We start from the raw sequence: 13403 nt of genomic DNA, 5'->3' as shown, positions 1-13403 counted from the left end.
TCTGTCAAACCCATTAACATGCATTAACACTTAATGTTAGGAATCCTTCGCATTAAACTGTTTTTATAGGCGCTTTATTATGGTGCATAAACTGTGGTCCCAGCACTTAAAGCGCATCATTAAATATTAGTTTGTCATTAGGATTTTATTTTCAGCTTTGATTTTGTAATGTGTTATTATGGGTTGGGTGGTATCCTTTTTAGTAAATTACTGTATGAGTCACTCACACATACAGTAGATGAGGATTACTGATGCTGACATCACTTTTACCTGGCAAACACCTTTTTAAACTTAAAGGATAATTCCGGTTATTACAACTTCAGCCATCAGTTATACTAACATTGTACTCAGCAAAGTAATTGCTAAGATCTAGGAACCTGGTGACATCACTAAAAAGAAGTCAGGGAACGACAAATGAGTAATATATAGTTTTTGTTGAATTTAAAAAATATATATATATTGCTGAGATTTTTCCTTTCATTAGACACAGGAGCATATAGAGGTGGCAGGACGGAGAGAGATGAGAGACTAAACTTTGATGCTGAGAAGTTCAGGGCCATTTCCAAAAATCAAAAACGCAAAGAAGATGAAAATTAGAAATTTACCGGCACTGTGTTACATTGCCTGGCAGGATGAGCACATGCAGACAAACAGGAAGGAATGTTTAATTTAAAGGGGATCGCAAATGGATCACCATACAAGAATGCTACCTCAGACTTTTATCTCAGTTGGCTTTTGTATGACCTTTCATAATGCATTTTTTTATGTACAGCTGGACTAACTTTAAAGCCTGCTGAGTCGCAGGACAGCACTCTTACCTAGGATAATCTGTCCTGAATCTTCCATAAACCTCACTTTATTAGCTCATACACAAGGATCATCCATGTGGAATTAGAGCAAAATAATGACAATTTAACTTCCTTCAGATGTTCTTGAAAGGAAGTGATATCGTACAAAACACGCTGTGCAGTTGCTGTACGTGATACATAATTAGCGAAATTAACTCTGAAAAGCACAGATACCTTGTCAATATTTCGCTGTCTTTTCTTAGTTGTTGGTGATGCATTGGGGCCACAGGCGGGGGTGAGGCAGGTGATCCCTGACGGGGGTGGAGCTGGTCCTGCTTCACATAAAATCAATTCTGGCCTTTGGTGTTGGCAAGCCAGCAGGGTTGGGGGCAAGGAGGGGGAATGCATGTCTGACACCTCCTGACTTTTTCATGAGGTAGTGTTTGAAGTTTTAAACCCCCACAGAGGATTCTTGGGGCGAGGGATATTAAAGGGGAGGGGGGCAGCTTAAAGCTCAGGCATATTATCAATGAAGACTGTTACCCAGTTTGATGAGGAAAGTCAATTGATTTTATTTTGATGTACCTCAGTGGGTCATTTTTAGACATGGAAAGCTAATTTTACTTGAACATCACCATAATGGTTCTTCACAAATGGCATGTGTTTTCCTTTTATGATGGACGTCCTTTCGTTATAAGCTGCTCTTAAGTCGCCCTTGTCTCGAGTGGTTCTGTTCTCTCTGTGTTCACGCGCTGTGGTGGGCATAAAGAAGAGGAGCGTGACCTCAAAGCATCTTTTGTTGCAGAGGCAGTGGAGGGTGGTGGCTGTGATTCATGTGATGGGGTGAGGAGGTGTGGTAGGTACTAAGGAGGGTGGGCCGACAATGACAAGCTTGAGTTCTGCAGTCCTGGTGGTCCTGTCTTTCAGCTGTTGTTGTAATAACTCTACTCTGCCATTCTCTACAAAACGTTTGATAGTAACATGTTCATCTCTGAGTATGTGAGTGTTTGATGTGTATTTGTGTGACTGTCTTGGTAGATCTTGCCATCTCTTAGATACACCAAACTTCTAAAAAAACTTATTAACAGTTAAAAATCTTGTGATATTCTATATTTTTCATATTGTTGACAAATCATCTAAAAAAATAACCAACAATGAATTGATTACTAAAGAATATTTAAAGAAATTGCAGAGCCGATTCTAAAAATTAAATTTTATATTTGTTAGCCGTTTTAAATTATGTATGTCTTCAATAGGAATCAGTGGGCTTAGGGCTGAGAGCCACAGACAGAGAAGGAAGTATTAAGAGATGCACTAATGCAGTGGTGGTGTTGGCGTGACATGTTAAAGAAAAATGCCAGACTCATCCTTTAAGTGCAGAAAAAGAAATTCTTAATTCATTAGTTCATAATAAATCTATAGGTGTAAAACTTCCAACATTTTGCATCTTTTTTTTCCATACCTCAAACAAATTTCAACAAATCCTCACCAAAAATGGTTTATAAGAAAATTGGATGAGTGAATCAAAAAAAGTGGTAAAAAAATAGAGAAGTGTGCATCCTCTCAGTACTTTCTTGTCGGTTTTGTTTGTTTAAAAAAAAAAAAAATATTTATAGCATTTTCTACTGAACGTGTATTCAATCTTACAGTAACTGACACACATTACATTGAACAGTGCTCCATATCCAAAGGAGTGTCATTTGCCTGCTTCCTCTAACAGATGCTGGTGCTCGTCTCAGGGAAGTGCAATGTCCTGGATCTAGTGGCACTGCCATATAACTGCTGTATAAATAGATTTCTATGACAGAGCCATTCATCTCCAGCCATGAACACATCAACAGTAAAAGACAGCTCACGGAGACCTTTGCGCTTGTTAGGGCAAGATCAGCAGTCCAGATGCCCAAGATGTAAACTTGTGAAGGGAAGATTAATTTATCTGTCATCCCTGCCTTTGACAGTAGTTATAAATCTGATTTAGTTGTTGAGCAGGGGCAATGAAGAAGGGCAGTTGGAAATTAAGATTTCAAAGGAGTGATATCAAGAAGAGTAACTTGTGACTCACGGCCTGCCACAAACGGGTCAAATGTTCTTGTTGGATATACCGTGCGTGTGGTGTGATGTTTTGAACCGTTAGGAGAAAAAAAAGGCTTCTGCTCATCTCTTCTTCCTTGTGTTATTTCCAAAATGGCGGCAATCATGTGAGGCACAGCGGGCACAGGATGTCAAAGGAGCTATTTACTGGTAGATGGATGGGAACAGGCGATACGAGGTGGTCACATCCTGTGACCATCTGCACGGGAGTCATGCTAGTTATTCAGATCGGACACAGATGCTGGGGCATAACATGAGCCTCTTTGCAGATATTTGGACGTGTGACAAAATGTTTAGTGCCACAGTTCATGGCATGTCAAGTGGATTCTGACGTGCCAGCGTTTTTCTACAGGTTTATTTGTGTTTTTCGCAGTAGCAGCTTTCTTTTCTCGATGTGAAATCTCAGTATTTGTCTTTTTTTTTTTTTTTTTTATTAACTTTTGTCCCCTTTAGAACTTCAGATTAGTCAATGTGAACTCCCAGTATTTCTGGATTGTGAAGTTAACTTCATCCTCTACAGAGCTTCTTATTTTAAACCTTCTACAGCTTTATGTTCTGGCAAAATCAACATTTTCCTGTGTTTGGGACATTTACTCCCTTTTTTCTTTGACTAAACCTATCAGAGGGTTAAAGAAACTCTGAGCCATTTGATGACACTGAAAGTACTTTGTGCATAACACACTGCTTTAAGATGCTTAAGGTGGCGGATAAAATGTCATACCACATTAAACAGCTAAATGACCTGATCACAGCAATGTGTAGGTGTAGCGTGGGTAGGAGGGGTGACACGATGATGAATCTCTTCCTTTGAAGCCCTTTTCTTTTCATCGTGTCTGTGTTGCTTTCACTCAGATGAAACCACACTCTTTGTATGGTAAACAAGACTGTTTTGTGACGAGAACAAAGAGTGAATAGAGTTTTAAAGGGAGTCTATTGTTACAGCACATATGGATGTCAACTGGAAGGACAGATAGTCTGCTGCAGTGGGGGAAAGTGTAAATTTACTTTTTTGTTTTGTTTAAAGTACTATACAATTTTGAGGTACAGTACTTGTACCCTACTGGAGTATTTCCATGTCAGACTACTTTATACTTATACTGCATTTCACAGAGAATATTATAATATGTACAGAGAGATATGAAGTCACATCTTACTTTGTATATATGATCAGTTTATATAGCATGAGGCATTGTTATAGACAGATGGATAATAATGTAATGTATGTAATGTAAATATAAAATATAAAATTTACTCCATTGTAATCGGTTGCAAAATTTCAATGCTATCAATACTACTACTACTTCTATTAAGTACATTTTATTGAAAATACTTATATACTTTTACATAAAGCGAGCCAATGTACAGTTTGCTGAACAGCGAATTAAGGCAAATGCTAAAACTTAGCATACATTAGCACATGTAAAGAAGAAGAGTCATACAGTCAGCAAACCCACTCAGTTGCATAGCAAAATCTAACTAGCATTAGCCACCATAAGCTACTGGTCATATCAGACCAAGTGAGGCTGTGGCCTGATTGTAATGAACATAGCAAAGGTAAGTTTGATTGCTTATTAATTCAGCTTCTTATTTGTTAGCGGAAGAATGTGTTATTTGGTTTTTCAAAAGTTCCATAGTCTCGCTTTAAGGAAAACTCTGGATGCAACTGAGTATTTTTGCGTTGTGGTACTGCTACTTTTACTTAAATAAATCTTTTGAAAACTAAATAAACCAAGGGTCTGCTGTTTAAAGTCACAGCTCATATTCATTCTTCAGTTCCAGTAACTTACAGTACTAGCTCTTAAAAAAGTACATTTCAGTGGTATCTTCTCCCATACATTACAGTACAAAGTAAGTTAAAACGTACTGCTGACTTAAGTGAACCTAATTACATTAATGATGGCATCAATTACACCACTGGTGCGGTTTGGACACTGTGGTGCATTTTTTCCAGAGCTGTGGCACGGAGGACAGTGGGAATTTTAACTTGTCAAAGCGTCCAGGGCCAGAAGCAGGATTAATGGCCGCCTGCCTGCATCCAAGGTCCTTCAGCACTAATTGCAAGCAGAATCTGACTCTATGATCTCAGCAGTGGCATGCAACATGCCAAAACAGCCTGCTTGTGACAGATTGCTTTCCTGCAGTAATATCTTAAGCGCGTTCATTCTCTCAAATTAGGCTTTGTATGCCTTCCACACCACCAAAAAAACAGTAGCAAAGACTTCTATTTACCTCCACTGAATATATATATCTTTGTGTATATTTCCCTGCTTTGACAAATTTGAGTTAAAAACAGTTTTTAGTTCACAAAATCTGATTGTGTTGGCTGTATCACTTCACCTGCTGTTGACAAGTGTTGGGAAATGAAATGCTTTACATAAAAGATGTAATATTTATCTCTGGCAGCTTTGCAGTGTAGACCTTATGAAATACTTTGGAGAATCATGCTAGAAATGTCTTTAGGGCGGTTTTAGCTGCTCTGCTATGATAGCCTCCAGGCCTGTGCAGGAGTAAATCCCACTGTGGTTCTCTCTCTCATTCTCTCAGTTGATAGTTTGTGTCCAGCCTCAGGACAGAGGGACTCCTATGTGCTGCTCTGTGGTGGGTTGTGTTCTCTGGAGCAGTTAAAAGCCTGGCAGCTCCACCCCATGACTGTCCAAACACAGTTGACTTTAGGCATCCACATCAAACACAACTCTCTGCGAAGCCCTTCGGAAACTTAACCACAGGGTGCTGAGCTTATTTATTTATTTTCCACATATAAAAATGTGTTTGGCTTCAGATTTTTTCACATTTAGAAAAAAAAAGAAGCAAAATTCACCCGTTAGCGTTTGTAATTGACGGCACAAAGCTGTATTTGAAGAACATTTTTGACACCGCTCCTGGTTGAACTCAACTCCTCTGGACCAAGTCGAAAGCAAGATTCAGAGCGAGTAACAAGAAAAGACAAGTCAACGAAAGCTCCTTTCAGTCTGCTCCTCAGCGGCACTCACAACGGACATGTCGGAGTGAAATGAACTTTCCTGGCAATGTGTGTTTTAGAGCGCACACACTGCAATCACTAATTCATCCTGCCTTGAGATCCTTTGACGTTGACGTTTGAGGGTGGATGCTATGTGAAAATGTAAATAAACTTTAGAGGAGCTTTGGGTCAGTGTGGGATGAAATTTATAGTTTTGGCATTTACTCTGCAGTCATCATTCATCCCCCTGTCGAGAGCAGAGGCCTTGATCAGCGAAGCCTCCGTTGGCCCTCAGATGACCCGCAAGCCTATCTGACCAGCTGTGGTTCAGATGCCTTAGTCTGAGATGTTCACATCACTGTAATATCTGAGACTATTAACCCCTTCTGCACTTCAACAGCTTTTCCAGTGCTAGCAGGAAATGCAGAACATTTAGATCTTTGGGTTAAATATTAAAAGAAAAAAAAAATTTTTTTTTTTTTAATCCCAAGTAGTATCAAGCCTTGGGTTTTGCTGTATCTGCCACTAAACATTGTGTTGCTATCCCAATACAATGGAAGGTTAGGGTAATGGAAAACAATGTTCCTGACTCTGGATAATCTGGAGATCTCACTGTGGAGAGTTTTAATTAGGACTTTTTATGATGTACAAAGTAGTTCTGAGAAAAGGTTTAATCAGTGACTTCTGTGTATTATCCAATTAACCAGTACATTGTTTCTGGAAAGGGATATTGCTGTTGAGTTTTCCAAATTTTTAATCTCTTTGAGCATCACAAACAAATTTCATTCACTTCCATACTGGTCTGGTGGCAGAAAACCTGATATCTTAAAACCTTGGCACATAAAAGGAAAACTATCTGCATGGCTAGATACTACTAGAAGTAAATGACAAAGTATCTCTTTTTTGTGATTTGGGTGAACCAACCCTTTTTAAAGGAAGGAAGGAGGGGAAAAGAAACTAGATTTTAATGGATTTGGCAGCCACTCCAAACTCTACAGGGTATGTGCACTCTGCAACAGAATGTACAGCCCTGTAAAAGCCAAATCAAAGTCTAATAATGAGAAGGTGGCCTTCAAGCAAAGTGCCAATTATTTTAAATTGCTCCATTAAAGGCAGCAATCACAACTGTCATGTTAGCATTTGGACATAACGTCTCACCTCTGGTGGTTGGAGTTCATGTGGGTGTAACTGTAGTGTAATAAACACATGTAGATTTACATAACCTCATGAAACAAATGAATTTGTTTGCTGACTGCTTGCCATAACACATAACTGACTGACGACAAAAAAGCTTGGCATTTTCTCACTTCAACTGAGAGAACAAAGTCTTATGCTGTTTTTCCTCCTTTTAACAGGTGAGTGCTCCAGCTATTAATTTGTGTAGGGCCACCTACTTTAATTGGTCTTAATCTGGCATGAGTGGCTTTGATCTCTCTGACAGTTTGACTGCATTAGCACGAGTGTGCAGGCTAATCCTTGCGTAGCTTGTTCTTTTGGCGCAGTCGGAGGCCTGTCCAGCGATAATATGTCAGCTGAGGGATAAGCCTTCATCAAACAACCAGGTCTAAGCTTCTGGAAAATGGGGGTTGAAGGGCCACCATCATGCTGTGCTTCAAACAGAGATAGAGACGTAAAACAACTCTGGCTTTCAGTTTGTAAGCGTTAGATCAAACCCCAAGAGGGACATTTTCAAGGTTTTCAAATTTCCTGTCCTTTATGCAAACTTGTTGTTGTGTTTTGGCATCTTATGTCCTGTGACCGACCACTCATTGCTTTATGTTAAACGCTTTTACGCAGTCACCTAACCTCAAGCGAGTCCTGGGTGTTAAAATGAATTCTTTATATGTGTCATCCCACCACTGTTCACACACACTGCATGCATGATCCACATGTCCAAACAGTGGCTTTATTTGTGCTGTGTCATTTTATTAGGAAGTAACAACCATATGAAGTGTTTGGCCTGAACTCGAGTTGAACTCTCATGCATTATGATAACCATCTCAAAGTCAACAATATCTGCTTTCAGAGAGGAATAGAGAGATAGTGTTTGAAATGAAGAAAATAGCAGCACTTGTGCTTCCCCAGTGATTATATCACACATCATGGTGATTTACTTATCACGACAGGCATATCTTGAGTTCAGTGGATCTTTTGTTTTTGTGTTCTGTGATGGAGGAATGTTAGGTGATCTTTCTTCAGGGTTGCATGTGGAAATGCCAAATATATCAGTTAATGCTAATTCAATAAGTACAGATAGAAAGCAAATGGGTTCACAGAGGATATTATAGTCATGAATCAATTTAAGAATCATTGTTTTCTCAACTTTTACTGCCTTTGAAATTTGTATTTTTAGTATTTTTGTGAGCATTGAAATTTATTGGATCTGTTTTCGTGTTGGTGTTTGAGTAAATAAAGCAATGACAGTGAATTTTAATTCAACTGATTTTCTCAATTCTTTCACATTATATTTTACTTTTAGGGCCATTGAGCTGAGTCAAATGTGTATTTTTGAAAATACTATCTTTGAATATGTGTATTTGAGCTATAATAATGGATATTCATACCCAAACAGTGCCAGCCTGTAATAAACTAATTTTTTATAGTAGTAATGTGTTTTCTTCCTCTTTCCTATCTTGTTTTTCGCGACCCCTCAGATTTCTCTCGTGATCCCTTAGGGGGTCCTGACCCCCATTCTGTGTTGACAGACATTTGAAAGGTCTTTTGATTTTGTGTGTACATATTTCTATGTGAAAATAAATACCCAAATTTGGGTTGTCAAACTAATTCAGAATACTGTAAGTTGTATTTTATTATTTCAAATATGTAAACTGCACTGTCTAAATCTTCTTAGATCACTGCCCCAACACACTGTAGGCCATTTGTATTTAGGGCCATTTGGCCGATCTGTCATCCATCACAAAATAACAAAAATATTCAGCACCAGGGACACCATTGGAAGGTGACTCGCCAGTCATGGGCACACGGTAAAGATTAATCAAATGTTATGTGTACTATCACCAGCTGGCAGCACCAGCCTCTAAGCCTTTGAGTGAGTAAGTCCACAGAGAGGCCCGTGGCACAGCTGAGTTTGTCTTGTAAAAGTGCAGCTGTCCAAGACATGACAGCTACAGCATTAGCAGGGCCATTAAGAGGTGTAGAACATTTCCAGGGAAACCATTTGAAAAATGACAACCCCGGGCACTGCTGAGATATTAATTATACGCAGCACCCGTGGAAAATAAGCCAAAACAGTTGGTAAGACAAAAGACGCCTTGTTTTCTCACATGATGCCTTGTTTATGCATCCAGCATTTACTAAGCAATAACCGAAGACGGAAAGAGGGGGGAAAATGAAATTCTAACTATTGCCAGTAGCAGACAGTCTTGAAACACGCATGACCGGAGTAATGACTAACTACCTATCGGCTCATTTTCCAAAATTAATCAAGAATTCAGTGTGAGTTAGAAACTATTTCTGAGGATGGGAAAGAAGTAGATGCAAAAGGAATATCTCGTGGGAGTGCTTCAGTGCAATAATTAAAAATCGTACCCATAATGTTTAATAATGTTGTCCCAGACTACAAAATCTCCTGAATGAATTGCAGGAAAACGTACTATTTGTACTTTTGTAATTTTTGTATTGCTGCCGTGTGTCAGAACATTGCAGTTTCAGGACTTTCACTGCAAGGTAGTAACAACTTGATTTTGGGTTTAAATTTGTAGGACATGAATTTAAAAATCACTCAACACAAATTCAACAGTCCCCAGGGAAAACAACACCCATTCATAGCTTTAACAAATTTCAACATGGCTAGCTGATAACCTGGTAATGAAGTGCTAGAAAGCTGGTATTGATCCCCTGGCTATTAATTCTTCTGACGTTATTTGCCATTTTCAAAGCAAAGAAAACCTGTAAGGCGAATCACAACATGCTTGTCATGTACAGGTGATAAAAACACAGCTCAGGTGTGCAGGTTGTAAAGTTGACGTACAGATTTTAGGTAAAAGATGAGTCATTTAGTCATAAATCAGCCTCGTAAAGCCGCTTTCAACTTGTTCTGTGATGTTATAAAAAAAAAGAGATGTAGAGGTCAGGAGAAAGCTGAACTTGTCTTGGCCCTGTATGGGGGTGTACAGGATATGGACATGGTGTTCCCAGCAGAGAATAAAGCTATTAAAGGGATTAAAAAGATATTTTAATCCCTTTATGCAGAAAGCAGTTTCATAATGACTAAATCTGCCCATAGTGTTAATTGGGGATTATTTGCCATGTTTTCAGTAAGTTGAACGCATTAACAAGGACCCAACAAGGTGCCTCCTAATTAAAACCGCAAGTCCCTGAGAGTGTTACAATTCCCATAAGAAAAGTCCATTAATTGGTCATAACTAAATCCTGTGTAGAGTTGATTACAACGATGGTGGTGAGCCTGGTCAGACTAACTTAAACTATTTCATCTATATGAGCTATTTCTTGTCCTCTTCTCAAGGGAACGAGAGGAACTGATGAGGGCCACATAATGTCTATTCACAGAGCCTCATAAATAAGGAGCTGCCCCTGAGTGCAAACTATGTTTATTATAGCCGCCTGAACCTCCGTGCCAGCCCTTGGAGTTACTTATGCAGATAAATGCAGCACCATTCATCATCACTTCTATTCATAAATGGCCAATAACTCATCTCTCTCCATATGGAAGATTAGACCTTGGAAATGTGACTTAAGCACAGGAAGTATTCAGTTCATGAAAAACATGAGTGATCACACACACAGCCATCTCCCCTTTACTCATTATATCTTATTCTACATGTCATTTCCCTGCTCAGCTATCATCTACGAGGCCCATAAAGAATCGTACGAGAAGCTTCTTGGTGGTATGCTGACTGAGAGCAGATGAGGTGTTTTTTTTTTTTGTCTTACTCTAGTGTGCTGGTTTGCAGAGAAGAGGCCACATAGGTGCATAGACTGATGAGAAGGGATGATATATGTTGCGCCTGTGTCCCAGCTCTCCTCTGGCCCATTGTCATTAATCACGGCCATTAGGCTCCCCCTCTACTGCCGCTCGCCTTGTCTGCGCCCAGCCATCACAGCCTCCCTTTTGTCTTCTATCCATAAAGGGAAAGGCTGTATACTTTCACCTTGTCTCCCACTGCAGAGATACAGGGATACTAAAGAGTGCTAGCATGTGTTCTGGGGAATTAAAAGTTATAATTTATCTAATTATGGCATGGAAGGCATTTTTTTACTCTGCAGCAGAGGTGTTTAATTCTAAACTTCATCTATCTACAGGCTTCTTTTTCCACCGTGATCCAAAACTACGGTGGGATTTGCCATTTTATCTTAGAAATATGTAGAATTGTTTTAATTTAAGCACTTGCATTATCATCCTTTTGCCTCGGCGAGCTAATCAGCAGTCAGTTGCTCTCTTCTCCTCAGCTCAGTCTTCACATCGTTAAGTCTCCCCCCATCCTCCATGTCATCAAACCCAAAAGGTCTGATATGATAATATGTGTGAACTGAAATGTGAAAGCAATTCATATCACTTTCCAAGGGCTTTGAATGTTTGATTTGCATAACTAGAGAAAATGATATTAGATGGGCATATTGATTTAATTTCATCCTAGAGCGCTGTTAATTATGGTATCATAAAAGTGTCATCTCTTTATTATCTGGTTCAGAACGGGGGTTGATGGCTGGTGTTGGTGAAGTACTCGCATTGCTATGGGAAGGCTATCATCATGATATTGTTTAGCATAATTTTACATTATGAGGCTGGGTCACGATACGCCGGAGATACCACTTTTTTATTATCTCTTTGACATTAAAGATTTAGCTGTATCTGTTCTTACTTTGTTCTTTGATATTGCATGAATATGTCTTCTAAATTATCTGTCCTGAATGTTTTATATCTGCTTCACTTTGCATGCACCCCCCACCCCCCTCCCATGTGCTGGTGTCTTGATTTATATTCCAATTTAAAAGATATTACATGTTTAACATCATAGGACCAGAAAAGGAGCACATACTTGCTTTCAAGTCAATGACTAACATGTGTCTTGCATTTTGCCTTTGTGTATGTTTTCATATAATGAAGACTGCACTCTGTATGGGATTATGGGATACCCTTCCCTGTATAGCTATGCATGCACATCCTGTACACCCAGTGATGGCTACTGGGAGGATGCTGAGCAGATGAAGTATCCCCTCCTGTGCTTCCAGCTGAATTCAGATCGCTACAAATGGATTCCCTGAATGCAATTTATCTAAATGAACAGTGATCATTATTCTAGATCTACCCCATCCTTAATGCTAGAGCATTATTGAGCAGATATCTCTTTAAACACAGCAGATAGGTGGTCTGGGCTGAGGTAAGGCTGAGTGCATTCATTACTTCTCTTCCCTCTATTTTCTTTCTTCAGGAACACAAAGTAGTGCATAATGTGCAATCTGATAACTGTTCTCTTGCGTGCGCCAGTCCCCCTCTTCCTTCATTGTCCTATACATCACTGGTCGGCTCAGCTGTGGTTTGCAAGAGGAGAACTCTGGGATTGGTGTGGCTGAAGTTGATGAATAGGCCTGCGAGGGTGAGAAACTCCAGGGCCAAGCTGTAGGTCCATCCCCATGGCATGTGATGCTGATTGGCTTTGTCCTGTGCGGCCGCTCTGGAGAAGCGGACATTAAGATTAAGTGATGCTGTCGTGTCGGGGAGCAGTGCACTGCATCATACTGGGGAAGAGACAGCTGCGGTGGTTAATCCTTCATCACCAGGGGAGCGCTGCCAGAGCTGAGATATACAGCCAAAGATAACCCTCCATAACTTCTGCTAAAGATCAGAAACTTTGAGTTCGCATCCATCTGTGCTCAATCCTCACTTAAAAATGAGAAATGAGAAGAGGCGGTGCTGCAGACAGTGGAAAACAAATGGAGCAAATACCATCAAAATGAGGTGAATGTTTTAGTGAGAGGTAATCCCTCTCTAACTAACGGCAAGTAAAAACCGGTCATTGTGCAGCACATATTGCAGCTTCTGTGAGTGGAGGGAGAGGAAACAAGGGCAAACAAACAGAAACCCATTTACACAGCTTCTGCAATCACTCTCGTGTCAGTGGCTAACGGACAGAAGTGTACTTTATCACACATTCTGGGTTGTGAGAATTCCCAGTAGATGAAAAATCTAGTTTAAACAGAGAAAAAAAAGCCACTCAGAGCAGAGCTAAAGTGGTCTGTATTTATGTGTCCGCGCGTGGCGTCAGCATATTTTAGATTGCTGGCTTTGCATGTTTGTTGTTGGTTTGATGTAGCTGTCATGATGTGATGGATGAACATCATCATGTAAAGAGTAAAAAGAGAGGTCTGAGCTGCAAGAGAAAGTCGACATGTTATATTGCCCAGGATGGCCTGAAAAGACATTACAGCGGGACCACTCTCTTTCTATCCACTTCACCCTCTCCACTGCCCAAAGCTAGCCTGCTTGAACTTTTAACGTTTACATTTTCATACCACTTGTGCTCCCAATTTTCTGAATATGGTAATTTCCTTGAGAAAGCCTCTAAGATCCTGTGGGATGATAT

The 13403-nt window shown here is 39.8% G+C and overlaps 1 long non-coding RNA gene across 2 annotated transcripts in view; it reads left to right on the top strand.

Moving 5' to 3' along the window:
* The window catches only part of LOC114548340 (uncharacterized), a 47913-nt gene extending 39720 nt beyond the window's left edge, over positions 1-8193 (top strand). For both annotated transcript variants that reach the window (XR_003691349.1, XR_003691347.1), the window contains exon 5: positions 5424-8193. This is a non-coding gene — a long non-coding RNA (uncharacterized LOC114548340). The remainder of the gene's footprint in view (positions 1-5423) is intronic.
* Positions 8194-13403: the final 5210 nt, after the last annotated feature.

The sequence above is a fragment of the Perca flavescens genome, chromosome 21 (assembly GCF_004354835.1).
Source record: "Perca flavescens isolate YP-PL-M2 chromosome 21, PFLA_1.0, whole genome shotgun sequence".
NCBI classification, from domain to species: Eukaryota; Metazoa; Chordata; class Actinopteri; order Perciformes; family Percidae; genus Perca; species Perca flavescens.
This window is presented reverse-complemented; position numbering and strand designations above follow the sequence as displayed.